The sequence below is a fragment of the Limulus polyphemus genome, unplaced genomic scaffold (assembly GCF_000517525.1).
Source record: "Limulus polyphemus unplaced genomic scaffold, Limulus_polyphemus-2.1.2 Scaffold0, whole genome shotgun sequence".
Lineage (NCBI taxonomy): Eukaryota > Metazoa > Arthropoda > Merostomata > Xiphosura > Limulidae > Limulus > Limulus polyphemus.
In genome coordinates this window covers 3,769,585-3,784,409 of record NW_013665610.1, presented here as the reverse complement: position 1 = coordinate 3,784,409, position 14,825 = coordinate 3,769,585, and the positions used below count along the sequence as shown (strand labels likewise).

The window sequence follows — 14,825 nt, the reverse complement described above, 5'->3', positions numbered from 1 at the left end:
CCATTTGACGAGTGTGTTGCCTTGGGTTAGACTCAACAAGCGTCTTCAGAGCATCAATATCAATTCCAACATGTCGGCCCCTGCCACCACAGTTTTTAAGGCTAAAGTCACCTGAAAGAAATTTCCTGAACCATCGTTGAAACTTACGAACGTTCAAAATATTTCCAGAAACTTATTTGATATTCTATGTGGCTACAGAGGCGTTGCTTCCCTTTTTGTATCCAAACAGCATTATATGCTGAATGTGTGTCTCGTCGTGTGCCATCATTATAAGGGATTAGAGTATACTAAACTTTACATATTTTATAGGCTACACTAACGTGACTTTTAGGCGGTTCGTCTAACTATTATATGTGGTGTACGTTCTTTGAGGGGTGGTTAATGAACGTGTTCGAAAACGCGACATTAATTTCTTGACGACCTAATACTAAAATATCATTGGATTGCGATACGCTTCCAAACAGACTCTGTAGGATTTTTGGCATTCATAATATACGAAATCCAGAGAAAAATAAAAACATTTATTAAATTGTAGCAACCGATAAATCGTGATTATTGTAGATTTGAACACTAAAATATGACTAAAATTTCAAATGAATATTGCTGACCAAGGAAAATTTCAAACACAAATGAAATGAAATTGGGATAAAAAAGAATATTTTCACATCTTGAATATTTTTTCGTGGTTGAATGTTTTATCTTTTATAGATATTGATTTCTGTATATGACAGGCGATGACATTTGTTGTGTGATATTATTGACATAATCATAAAACACAATCTAATGCTAATTGTAAGAAATATTTTATTTCGTTGGTTACCTGCTTTACGTAACTATAGTTTGCTACATGTTGAATTGTATTAATAGCAACTGCTGTTAATTGTTCTGATTTTTGTTTGTATTATTCCGGCGAACAAGACAATCTAATACTCAAAAATCAGTTTTTATACGTTTATGTTGATAATACCTACACTTTTTACGAAAAAATGTTGGTAGTTTACTGACAGTAAGGAGAAGAAATCAGGATAAACCGTAAGGTTACTATTTTACTGACAATAAGGAGAAGAAATCAGGATAAACAGTAAGATTACTATTTTACTGACAATAAGGAGAAGAAATCAGGATAAACAGTAAGATTACTATTTTACTGACAATAAGGAGAAGAAATCAGGATAAACAGTAAGGTTACTATTTTACTGACAATAAGGAGATTACTATTTTACTGACAATAAGGAGAAGAAATCAGAATAAACAGTAAGATTACTATTTTACTGACAACAAGGAGAAGAAATCAGAATAAACGGTAAGATTACTATTTTACACACTTAGGTTTAATTTCGCAGTCACTGAGACGCCCTGCTCGTGCCTAACCTCATACGTAAGTAGTCTAGGCAAGTCATTTAAATGTAGAGCGGCAGATGTGATCCTTATTACATTTTATAAACTTTATGCATTCAAATACAAATACCACAATAAAAAAAAATGTTTCGTACGCAAAGCACGACTTCCCCCTCCCCTAAGTCTTCACTTGTAAATAGAGGCACTAAACCTCGATTGCTATATTTTTGGCAGTCTTAACATCAAACAGTCATATTCTTCCCAAGAGCAGTCCAGCCAAAGAAAAGTTGTTATATTTTGTTGTTAAATTCAATAAGCTATGTACGGATGTGCCCACTGTGGGTATCGAAACCTGATTTTTAGCGTTATAAGCTCGCAAGCTTACCTCTGAGTGCCCCCGCCCCCCAGTAGCACAGCGGTATGTCTATGGACTTACAACGCTAGAATCCGGGTTTCAATACCCGTGGTGGGTAGAACACGGATAGCCCATTGTGTATCTTTGTGCTTAATTACAAACAAACAAATTACCTCTAAGCCACCGGGGAGGACATAAAGAAAAGAGCAGTACTTATGTTAATTGCTAGACAGTTTTATACGCCTATGGCGAATTGGAGAAAGGGAAATTATCAATGAGAGTAGTTTTGGCATTGTGTCTAAAATGTCAACATTTTTTTATGAATAAAGCCTTCTTCCTTTTCTAGCTTTATTGGAAACTATTTCTGACTCTACACTAACTTCATTTTAAAAGACTTGACACATAACATGAAACGTTTGCCAATGGAGCAATAAACAAAATATGAGGTAAAGACGCTGTCAAATAACTAAAACCATATGCTTTGAGTATTTTTGCAGTTCTCTATGACATATAAAACGGTTTATGAACCCCTTTTTTTAATAATGGCCGAAGAGGTACTTATAAAGAGTTTATTAGCGTCTTGAGAGCATGTGATTGCTAAGAAGTTTTGTGTGACTTTAGTATAAATGGTATACTGCACGTCACCTTATCTGCATTATTTGACAGAGATGCCAACATTTGATGAGCAGGTTGAGGGTCACAACACAAACAAATAGGCGAGGTGTCTGGAGGCCGTCTGTGGTTCCACGTCAGGATTCAGGGGCAGAATTACTTTAGTGCGGGCGAAGTTACCGCTCGCTCCAGGGTTTTCAGAAGTTACGCAAAAAATAACGAAATAACCCTTTGGGCAAAAGACTTGGCCGATCACAATGAATCTTAGTAGGATGTTGCTTCAAACTCTTATCCTCGTCACCACTAGAGGGTGTTTTCTACACAATTTTGCTTCTGTAACAGAAATTATATATATATATTTCTCTACATTCCTTTTAACTTTTCATTTTTTTAATTCTGTTGTGTTTTTTTTCCCCACTGTAATGGGGGGGGGGGGTCAGCGGGTCCAGTTGGCCAAATGTCTGTGAACTGTGAATCGCGAGTCAGTGGTAGATCTGATGTGGGCAGGGCAGGGAGTTAGATCTGGCTTGTACTGAAGCCTGAACGACATATGGATAGACATATGGGCCAAAATTTAGGGTTTATAGGCTTTTAGCTATATTTAGAAATAAATAACTTTTTACTTAGAGGTTTCGCAACATTCTGATGGCTATCAAGACATTTGTACATTGTGCGCGAAATGATTTTATTACACAAACTCCGGCTGCAGCTATTCTTAACTGTGGGTGGGGGGTGGGGGAGTCAATGAAGATGTATAATGGAGTCAAATCTAAAAATAATTTAAAGTTAGATTAATGAATGGAACTAGCTTGGATGAGGTCACTGATATTTCCGGGGGTCTGCCCTTCATCTGCTAACATCGTCCTTGGTAGTAGTATGACCACAAACGTAGAGCACCGCTTGTAAGTTTCATTACCTTTGCGGCACATAGTTTTCAATCATATATTATTGCAAATATATTTCATTGCGCTAGCGTAATCTTTTTAAGCCTATGACCTGATAAGATAATTATGGTTTTAGTGAGTTTTGAAAAATCTTTCGTGATATAAGCACTTTTGATACAAAGAAAGAATTCACACTGTTTATGCTGACGATAAGGAAATAAAATAAAACATTTTTATAGGTTCTTAGCTTAAAGTATGGACCTATAAGGTTGCAGTTTCAGGCTGTAACTTAGCAACAAATCTCTAGAGTGATAATCAAGTTTTATTTATTACCATTAGACTGTATAAACTATATAACACATACAGTTTATACAGTCTAATGGTAATAAATAAAACTGTATAAACTATATAACACATACAGTTGAGTACTTTGTATCAAAACGATTTTGAATATGAAATTAGCAAGTCACTGACAACCACAATCGACATAAAGTTTCGGTGGAACGAATGTATCAGAACTACATTTTAACAATGTATGGCACTTACTAATTAGTTTGAGACCATGAAAATTGATCGTGTTTGAGAAGAATGTGTCCTTTCCAAAGCAAGATATTTGTACACTCAGATCACAAAAAGATGTTCAGATCAGGAATTCAGAATTCCCCTTTTACTTAATGACATTAGAAAACAAATGGATATGCATCATTTCGGGTTATACGACCATCCAGAAAGAGACTTGGAACAAGTTGTACTCCAGCTATGGTAAGCAAAGTTGTAACAGTTGAGAATCTACGAATACAAAGGTAATTGGTAAAAACAGTACGCAACATAAGTAAGAAGATTCCTGTCTAGAAATGAGGAACAGGGAATAAGCTCACTAAGATAAGGCTTCTATTCATACCTCTTATTCAAGCGTCTAGTACCTCATGTAACTGGAGAATTAGACGAGTATTCATGGTATTCCATACGAAAGATACCTGTCAAGTTCGCAAAAGCAGCGCTTATGGATTTCTATGAGATTGGAATGTTCAAATCGGGGCCGGTAAACGGTTGTCCTCCTACACTAAATTGATTAAGAAAAGTTTAAAGGGAGAAATGGTGCGTCTAGAACATGAAAGCCTTACAACAGAGCCTTTTACAATGGAAACTGCGCTGCAGGTCTATTGTCAAGATGCACGGTCATCAGACAGAGCATAACTGCACGTGGCGACATGGACTGTAACGACGTAGTGAGGCTCCAAAATCGTTTTAATATAACGTACCAACCTTCTGTACAGTTAATTCGAATTATAGTCGTAATTGAAAAATACTGTTTCACAATTTTTAAATCATTTGTTTAACGAAGCCATAACTTACACAATCAGATCATTTTATTATGAGGAATATATGTAGTAACATTCCTAAATAGCAAAATTTAACTACAACAACGTTTCTATTCTTATGAGGGAAATTTATTTCGCAATATTTAATTTAAATTACTTTGGACTCTGATTTTTCGCAACTAAAGATGTGCGTCCTCATATGGGACAGCGGTAAATTTACAGACTTTCAACGCTAAAATCCGAGGTTAGATTTCCCGCGATGAACACAGTAGATAGCCCAATATAACTGTTTTAAAAACAAATAAACAAGCTAAAGGGGTAGTTTAAAGGTTTTCATATAATAACAATAAAACAGTAACCCTATTAATTACGGAAGCGACTCAAAACCTTACTACAGATGGTTACTGTTTTTTGTAAATGACATACCCATGTCTAAACGTATTTCTACTCTTTTTTTCTCTATTTTTCGAAGCAGCGAAATAAAAGGGAATTATATCCAAAACAATGTTTTGTACACCCATAGATTTAACCCTGTTGACTTATGAGACCGTCATCATCCGAGGCCAAAAAGAGTTTAAGAATTTGAAGAATATAAAGGGGATAACACTTATAAACAGTACTAAATATCTATGATGTGTTGTTTTTTTCACCGTGTACATGAAAGATAGTTCATTTATAGAACCATGTGTTATTTCGGATCTTCTCTCTATGTATATATTGCTAGGTTAATGATATGTTTAAAGTTGAAACAGGTTTCGAAAACGTCATTACACGTGACACGAAGTCTTAAGAGTAATTACATCTTTACTTACATGAAATAATAGCTTATTGATAGATTATGCAAATGAAAAAAATCAACAACAACTGTATATTACCGGTCGGATTTTCCGAGAATAACTTCTTATGATGTTGTGGTTATTTTTTACTGACTCTTTGATCAGGTTTTCCCTTCTATAGGTGTCATTACACTTACACATTGCACAACACAACTTAACGGTCAATAACCTTATGCAGCATTCAGGTTATGAAGAAGCTTATAATATTTTAATGTTTTTGTATTCCAGCTGTTGAGTCATTCTAAAACATATTATATAGGTATGAGTAGAATATATAGGTGTACACATATAAGTTTTTTATTAACCATTGTAGAGCTGTTAGAAAAATGAAAGTTTACTTACAAACCAAGTTGAACCTAAACAAACACCTGTTTGCCTCAACTGCCAAAGGCAAGATCTTGCAAAAAAATATATATCATCTTATGTAAGTAAAAGGCAAGAAATTTTGCAACCGGATTTGCCGTATTTTTCATTTTTATTTGATAACTTGAAGAACAAATGAAAGCAAAATTCTGACAGCTTTGAGTAAACCCAATACAATGTTTTGTACACCCATAGATAAGGGTTGGAGGATATAATTAACAAACATGGAATCATAAGGATATTGCGTGTAATTAGTAAAACACATAACATTTTATCTTTCAAGTTTAATTAGTCAACACTTATGTATACGAATATTTTAAGATATACTGAATAAAGACAGTATTCTGATACTACGATTAACCATGCCGAGACTGAAGACATCACGTGGTCGGGTTGTAGCAGGAAGCAGAACCTTTGTTATCTTATAAATGCGTGGTTGCCTGAAATCCTGATGTCTGCGTGTATGTAGGAAATTAGGTCAAAGTACTTTCTCATGGATTTTTTTTTTCCTGATCACTAGATAGTTTCGCTAGATAGTAGATAGGGACAGTGAAGATTGAGTTATAATTTAGATTCATTTTATCAAGTTCTTCTGGACCTCACCAATTCTTCCATGTTGTATGATAAATAATAGTTTTGTAGGATGTGAGACTGTTTGCCTAAACTATTGTATAACTGTTGTATAAACACTTAAATGCTGGTAAAAGCATTCATATAATATCTTGAAAAAAGTTTAATACAGTGTCACTTTTGTCAGTTTGTTGCAATCTCCGTCCCACCGAACATGCTCGCCCTTTCAGCCATGGGGGCGTTATAATGTGACGGTCAATCCCACTATTCGTTGGTAAAAGAGTAGCCCAAGAGTTGGCGGTGGGTGGTGATGACTAGCTGCCTTCCTTCTAGTCTTACACTGCTAAATTAGGGGCGGTTAGCGCAGATAGCCCTTGTGTAGCTTTGCACGAAATTCAAAACAAACAAACACTTTGTTGCAAAACCTTTAAGTCACGATAGTTTGAATAACATTAAACTGTAATTCGTCATACATAAAATAAAATCGAGACTTTTTTCACTTACTCAGATCGACACCAGAGACAAAGAGTGTAAAAAGATACACGCGTTTTCAGTGACATTGATGAGGAATGCATAGAAACAGCAAATAGATACGAAGTAACACAATAGTTGGAGGATAAAATTAACAAACATGGAATCATAAGGATATTGCGTGTAATTAGTAAAAACACATAAAATTTTATCTTTCAAGTTTAATTAGTTAACACTTATGTATAAGAATATTTTCAGATATACTGAATAAAGACAGTATTCTGATACTACGATTAACCATGCCGAGACTGAAGACATCACGTGGTCGGGTTGTAGCAGGAAGCAGAACCTTTGTTATCTTATAAATGCGTGGTTGCCTGAAACCCTGATGTCTGCGTGTATGTAGGAAATTAGGTCAAAGTACTTTCTCATGGATTTTTTTTTTCCTGATCACTAGACTTTTCTTTAAATAATTTGGCGCCATGTGACTACACATAGACGTACAGACAATCACATATTTTATTTGGATTTAATCTAAATTTGTCAAGTTTAAAACACAAAAGTAAATGTAGGGCAATCTGCTGTGTCCACCGCAGTGAATCGAACCCCGGATTTTAGCGTTGTAAGTCCGTAAACGTATCGTTGTTGCACCAGGGGACACAAATAAATGCATAAATACAGTTACTCGTACAAATTTAAATTATTCATCTTTTACTCAGTGCCAATATAATAATCGACACTTATATTATTCTCTTTTTTGTGAAGTGGGTTTAATATGTCCTTGAAATAGTGAAATTTTTGAAATAGAAAACAATGTTCAGAAATTACCGGACAGTCTCATGGAGTTAAAATATTCTAGGAATGTATGCCCCCTAGCGTTGTAAATAAGCAGAACACCACGAAGATTCAATTGTGTTGTGTAATTTTATGCTATTGTTACAAATCTGGGTTTCTTTTTTCATGCACAACCCATTTAAATCCAGTTGGTCGACCGCTCGTGCAAAACTTGGTAGACTTAGAAGTCGAGGAGTCCCGATTTCGTGTTATTATTATCATCATTACCATAACTTAATATATTCGCGTTATGTTTAATTATTTATTGATCAAACTCTAGTTCGTTAGCATATTTCAAATGTTATACCTTCGGCCATTGTAGCTTTTTTTTTCCTTCTCGTTTTTTTATCAGTTTCAAACAGTAAGGAAAAAGTATAAAAATTAGGTTTTTTAACAATTATATTTCTATGAGCTTAAAGTGATATAAGCCTTAAATTCCGAGTTCTACGATGGTATTTCCACATGTTAAAGTATGTTTTTCTCAATGTCGGTTTTTGAAAAACGATCTTCTTCATCTTTTTAACTGTTGGAGTAGCCATAAAAAGAGTGACTCTGATAACAAAAGGTGAGTTCTTTATGTAAGATCGAAATTAAACAGTTCTTTACTAGAAGACTGTAACAGGTTATATCGACGTCATGTATTTCTTTGTTGCTGCCCTTGTGTTTAAACGTTCCTATTACGAAAGCAGCTAAGTTTATAACCAAAGACGAACTTGTACAGTTTAAATATTTTGCATTATTTATTTATTTTATAGGTGAACTATATCTTTGTACGTTTCCTATAGAAGATTCTAATGATTCATAGAGCATTTCACTCGCGTGACATGTCATCATGGTAACTTATAACATTATTTATTTATTTATATTTTATTCTGTTTGTTTCTGGGTAAACAAATGATTATGTATTTATGTAACACTTGGAATTTATAGAAATTACTCGACACTTGTCACTGTTAGTAAAAATGTTATTAACTTTTAACTAATCATGTATAAATAATTTCTGTAGAGTCACTAACTATCTGACTAGGATTTCGCGTTTTAGCGTACGTGTAGGCACTGACAACCTAATTGTATTTCGGCTGTCATTTGTTATGTTGGCAGGCAGTGTTTTGGGACCTCTTTGTCATAGAGTGCCTGTGTGCGTGACACCTTAATAACATGTATAATTATTACACAGTTTTCTTTTCAATATTACACAATAATATAACTTACAACGGTCATTCTCCTTGTAGTTTGACTAGAACCAAGTGTTATTATTGTAAGTTTTGCCTAAGATTTTTTTTAGAGATAACACGTTTTATAATATCCTAAGTTATGGGTCGAATTTGATAAAAATTGTTATTTCAACCTTACCCTGTATTAACAATTACTTATGAAATGAATAAATGTTTCTGAAATAATAGTTCTAGGTTACAGAATAATATTTTATGAGCAAATTGCAAATCTAACAAGAAAAGCTGCTTTGAATCACCTTTGTTTTTGCTTATTAGTAATCAAATTTGTTTTAGTCACCTTTACGTGTTGTTTTTGTTTATTAGCAATCAACTTTGTTTTAGTCACCTTTACGTGTTGTTTACACAACAATTATTAGCAATCAACTTTGTTTTAGTTCTAACTATGAGGATCTCATTAAAGTTTAACTTGCGGGTTCTGGGCGTACACAATAAATAATGAAAATGTGGTCGTATTTTACCCAAAGCCATCAAATATCATAGGATTAACTTAAGAAATTCATACGCCTGGGGAGAAAGCTTAGCTTCTGTTATATTTACCAATATGCGGTATTGCTTCATTCCTTACAAACTCATCTCTTTTAAAAACCTTCCAGCTCATAAATAATGTACAGATATTTCCTATTTAGGTGTTCCTCGGTAGCTCAGCGGCAGAGCTAACTTGCCGAGGGCTTAAAATGTTTTAATATCCGCGGTGAGAAAAGTACAGATAGCCCATTATGTAGCATTGGACTTAATAAGAAATAACAATTAACAAACAATAATAACTTTTTAGGTAAAAACTTTCATACTTCGTTTAATTACTTAATTATAACGATTCTAGGAACGTGTGAGTGATAGCAGCCAAAAACATGTAATCATATGTCAAATGTTATACATATTATGTCTGTCGTATCAAGTGTCGACGAGGCCTTTCGCCTAGTATTAGTAACAATCAGGCCTGCTAAAACGAAGTGGTGTAAACGATATTTATACCATCAGTTGCATGAATTGCACAACGTTAATGGTGTGAACTCGATAATTGAAGTACAATTGTTATCAGTCCCACGCTGGGACAGCGGTAAGTCTACGTATTTACCACGCTAAAATCAAGAGCTCGATCCCCTTCGGTGGACACAGCAGATAGCCCGATGTGGTTTGCTATAAGAAAAACACACAAGAATTATCAACTTTATTTAAGTAATTTACAAATCAATAAGGATGACTAAAACAATATTATTTATTTATTTCATTTTTAACACTAATTATTTATGATTAATATCTTTACCTGAATTAATTTTACAGTCATTCAGAAGAACTGGCGAGCGAGTAAACTAGCATTACGTGTTGTAAACCTTATCAAAAATAAACATCTTCTTCACAACAAGATTGGTGATCTGAATTTCCTGTATGCTTACGAATTTTTATATGCCCCCCCCCCCAAAAAAAAGATCGTTAAATAAAATCACTCGCTTTTCATGAGATATTTGCATCACAATTTGAACGTAAGATAGATTAGCAACTTCCCACTTTTCGATTTTACACAACTAACTGCATGGAAACATCTGCCAACTTTGTTCTTAATCAGTATACCTACGTCAATAGTAAACACAAATATAAGCTAAGCTTTTGTCCTTGAATGACAGTATTTCTTGGTTTTAATGTATATACTATTACTTATTACAACAATGTAGCAACAACATGTAGCAGACAAAACAAACAAACAAAAAAAAAACATTCTGTAGACATAATAAGCTATATGGTACACTGATTACGAACTTAAGTTATACATATTGTACAAAACTTGTTTGAACCAGTTTTTGTAAATTACTTTTATATATCTAAGTCTTATTTTATTGCTTAAACATGTCCGGTACAATAGTTCCATTGAGTTGTATTTAAGCTATGTTAAATGAATAATAATAATACAGTGGTTAGAAAACGTTTTCATTCTACTGTTCATTTTAAGTTTCGTATAAAAAAATATTAAAATCATTATTTTTGGCAATAAAGTTGGAGAAAGAAAAGAAAGATTTTTACTCTCCATATAACAACATTTTTATTTTTATTTCAGCCAACGTTTCGCCTTGCGGTTACACCAACGCTTGTACTACTAGTTAAGATGAAGTTGCAAAGACGAAACGTTGGCTGAACTATTTTTGTTATTATTATCATCTGGAAAGTCAAGGTTGTTTTTCTCCTTAAGTTTACTGCCAAAATGTCCAAATCTCTCCAGTATGCACTACAGATTCTGAAGAAGAACAAAATAAGTAAACATTTCTTGCTAAACGAGGGATAGGACACCAATAATATTAATACATCACGATTCAAATAATGTTGCAGAAGAACTACTGTACTGTTATTATTGTATATATATATATGGACACTTCACAATATGTTCCGCAAGTAACTTATTAGTTTATCTCTGTTCTTCATTTATGGTATTAATTTACCAGTAATTCTTTTATTGTTAAAATAATTACCTATAGCTTGGTGCTCAATGTTTACGATAAATGAAAAAAAACAAAAACAAACAACACACACACACACAAAACAGTTGTTGTATTTGTTTGTTTTAGCGCAAAGGCACACATTTGGCTATCGAACCCAAGATTTTAGCCTGTAAACTTACCACTGACCCACCAAAGGTCCAGCTGTTGTAGATTTCAGCTTGTTTGAAATTATTCAATTCGTGCGCGGCATTTGAAATGCAATGGAATGACGCCCAAATTCATTTTCAAGCGCTATTGTTATTGTTAACTAAAAATATATCAATCTTTTTCTTAGTCACTTTTCTGATGCCGAATATTTTCAAAACTAGTTCAAAGCAATATAAGCACTTTTTCGGATATTATTTATTAAAGCACGTATTGTGTAAACGTAGAAAAATCATCACTATTAGTTGAGATATACAGTTTTACATTTTAGGTGACATATGATAATTTGACATAAGACTATGTACTATATGGTTGTGGCTGTTACAAAATCCATGGATGTTTCTCTGACTGTATGTTTACGAATTTGGGTGAAGGTGTAAGATATATAATTCTGCGTGTAATATTTCACTTTACTAACCAGTGCCAGTGTTTGATCTTATGGCATTCTTACAGATACTCGCAGTACACAATGTATTGTCTCGCAATGTTTTCCGATGGTTATTACAACTAGTATAAACGCCGCCCTGTGGGCGGCTGTTTGTGTTAATAATTACCAATCGTAGTATTCATACCTCATTAGAAAAAAAAAAAAAAAGTGAAAAAGTGAACACTTTCTAAAAACGGATTTTTGTGGAAAGTACTGCACGGGAAAAGTGTTTGGATTGTGCTGATATAAACTGTAATGTTTTTATATATTAAAAGTGGTATCCTTTATTTTAAGAACTTCATTTTTTGTATTATATTTACAAACTACATCAATAAAGATATAATCAAACACTCACGTACAGCACTAGTGAAAGTCGTGTTCTTGTTGTGGGGTGAGTACTTTTATTTAGAATTGTGTTTTGTGATAAAGAAATGGTTGTTGCACATACCGTAGTCATTTTTCTACTTGTCTGAATCTTGAATACCCAAGGTGTGAAATTTTTTTATGAATTTTTGTTTGTGGTCTCTTTCAATAGATGACGCTACATTGTATTTGTTATTTCGGACAAGTACATAAATACATATATACACGCTACGTCCATTATAGTAATATGAGTATGATACTGATAGGCTTTAAAGCTTCATTTGGTATAAGCTAAATCTAAATTGCATTTTAAGACTAACGCAACTTCATGTCAATATAGTATGTATGTGTGAAATATCTGATTAAAGAAAATAGCGTTTTAGATTTACAACAGTAAATAATACATCTGACATTAGTGATGAATTCAATGATACAGAGATAACTGGATTCACACTGCTGAAACTTGTAAATGTTAAATATGTCACGTACGAATACCTCCCTAGTGGGTTACCTGGTGGGTCAATGGTAAGCTTACGCTAAAATTCGGGTTTCAAATGAACACGGTGGACAGAGCACAGATATTCGATTTTGTGGATTTACGATAAAACAAACAAACAACTCAAATAATGGGTGCCTTTATAATGGTATTGAACAGCTTTTCGGTTAAAAAATTTGCTATATTTTACATTTCTATAACTTATAAAGCCAAAATGTACACTCTGTTATGTATCAATATTGGTTTTAACACTTAAACTATACAATTTTTTTAGAGCAATAAATGTTATTTTCAGTTCAATTCTTAATAATTTAACGTTTTAAAAGCAAAACATCTTTCACAGATTTCACTCGAAGGGGGAAGGATAAATCTATTAGTTTGTCTGAGTGTTGTTTTCCAAACTTATCAGCTTGCGATGGATTGAGAATGATTCCGATGAGGGCGTTGCAATGAGTGAAATTTTAAAGAGGGAATTTTTAAGTCCTTTTTTGTTTATTATTTTGGTTTGTAAATTGGATTTAACACCAGTGTATAACGAGAGATGGATTTTCTATTGCTCACAAAATGTGTAGATACTTTGTTGCTTACTCTTGATAAAATAACGACAAGTGTGTGTTGGTAAAATGTGGATCTTCTAAGTTCTAGTCAAACAACTGGGGAATGTGTTTTTTTGAATATCAAAATAGTTTATGACAGTATTCACGCGTTCCTATAAATCTGGGAAGTTTTATTAATTTCCAAATGCAGTCAGCAATTGCTTATTTAGTTGTTTTTCGTTAGGTGAGTTTTAAAAAAATATTTGGTGAAAATAATAGTTCAATAATAATATTAATACGAAATATAGTCCACGTAATTATTATACTAATAGTAATAGTTTAGTTCATTTCTTCAATAACATTTATGATTTACTAATATTAGTAATAATACTACAGATTACGAATACTGTCGTTGTACATGTTGGCCTAAGTTCAACAATAACTTATTCACATTCAGCTGAAATTTATTCATGCTGTCATGGTACAATTTCACGCCTAATCGATCGAGTAACTGAATATACGTTATAACTAACAACGATCTCAATCATTCACTTTGACCTACACTCCACTAGTACTAATTAAAACTGACTGGCTTACTACTAACTACTTACTCATGATTATAACTAATGTGCCAATCTGGATCTTATTCTTAGTTGAATCAACTGGATCTTAACCTCACGCACCCTGTACTAATGTATAAATTAAAACATCAAAAATATAACTCAAAACAGTATTATGTTGGTGTTTGTTTTATTTCTTTGTACAAGGGCCTGGCATGGCCTAGTGGTTAAGGAGCTTGGCCCACAATCTGAGGGTCACAGGTTCGAATCCCTGTCATCAAACATGCTCACCTATTTAGCTGTGGGGGAGTTATAATGTGACAATCAATCCCATTATTTGTTGGTAAAAGAATCTCCCAAGAGTTGGTGGTGGGTGCTGTTGACTAGCTACCTTCTCTCTAATCTATCACTGCTTAATTAGGGATGGCTAGTACAGATAGCTCTTTTGTAGCTATGCGTGAAATTCAAATCAAACAAACCAATCTTTGTAAAGCAAAACAGTTAATTAAAATTGATTTTCATTGTTTTGAATGTGTCCAGATCATTTGTTAATCCACTGTTATGAGTTTTTTATGTTTTTAAACTTGCTTAAATTAAATGCGATACCACTGGTGTATAAAACATAAAAGAGGTTATTAATACTACTGTTAGTACTAAGAAGATGCTAACAGAATTAATTCAACACTACATCTCATTTTCTGCATGTTTAACACTAGCAATGTAACACTGCAGGTTTATTTTTATTTCAGGTTGATGTAAAGTATACATAAACATTTTTCATATGTTATTACCATTGTTTTTGTTGTAGATTTTGTTTTATAAATGATTTCCAACCTTGTATGCCTTTTCTAGATTAGTGTACTTTTTAGTTTCTACTTCTTGCAACCTCAGTTGTATAGTTATAGCTACTATGTAATTACTATGTTTTAGTGTGTATGCATGAAACTTCATAGTACATTTCTCTGTTGTGTTTCTTCAGAAAAAGAAACA

The 14,825-nt window shown here is 33.4% G+C and overlaps 1 protein-coding gene across 2 annotated transcripts in view; it reads left to right on the top strand.

The window, feature by feature from the left end:
- LOC106471801 (serine/threonine-protein kinase OSR1-like) overlaps positions 1–14,825 on the top strand; it is a 65,388-nt gene that overhangs the window by 12,584 nt on the left and 37,979 nt on the right. The window contains exon 1 of one of the 2 annotated variants that reach the window (XM_013932775.2): positions 13,191–13,519. The exons of the other annotated variant lie outside the window; for it this stretch is intronic. The gene's annotated coding sequence lies outside the window, so the exon portion shown is untranslated. Of the gene's footprint in view, positions 1–13,190; positions 13,520–14,825 lie in introns of those variants that run through there. 2 annotated transcript variants of the gene reach the window in all.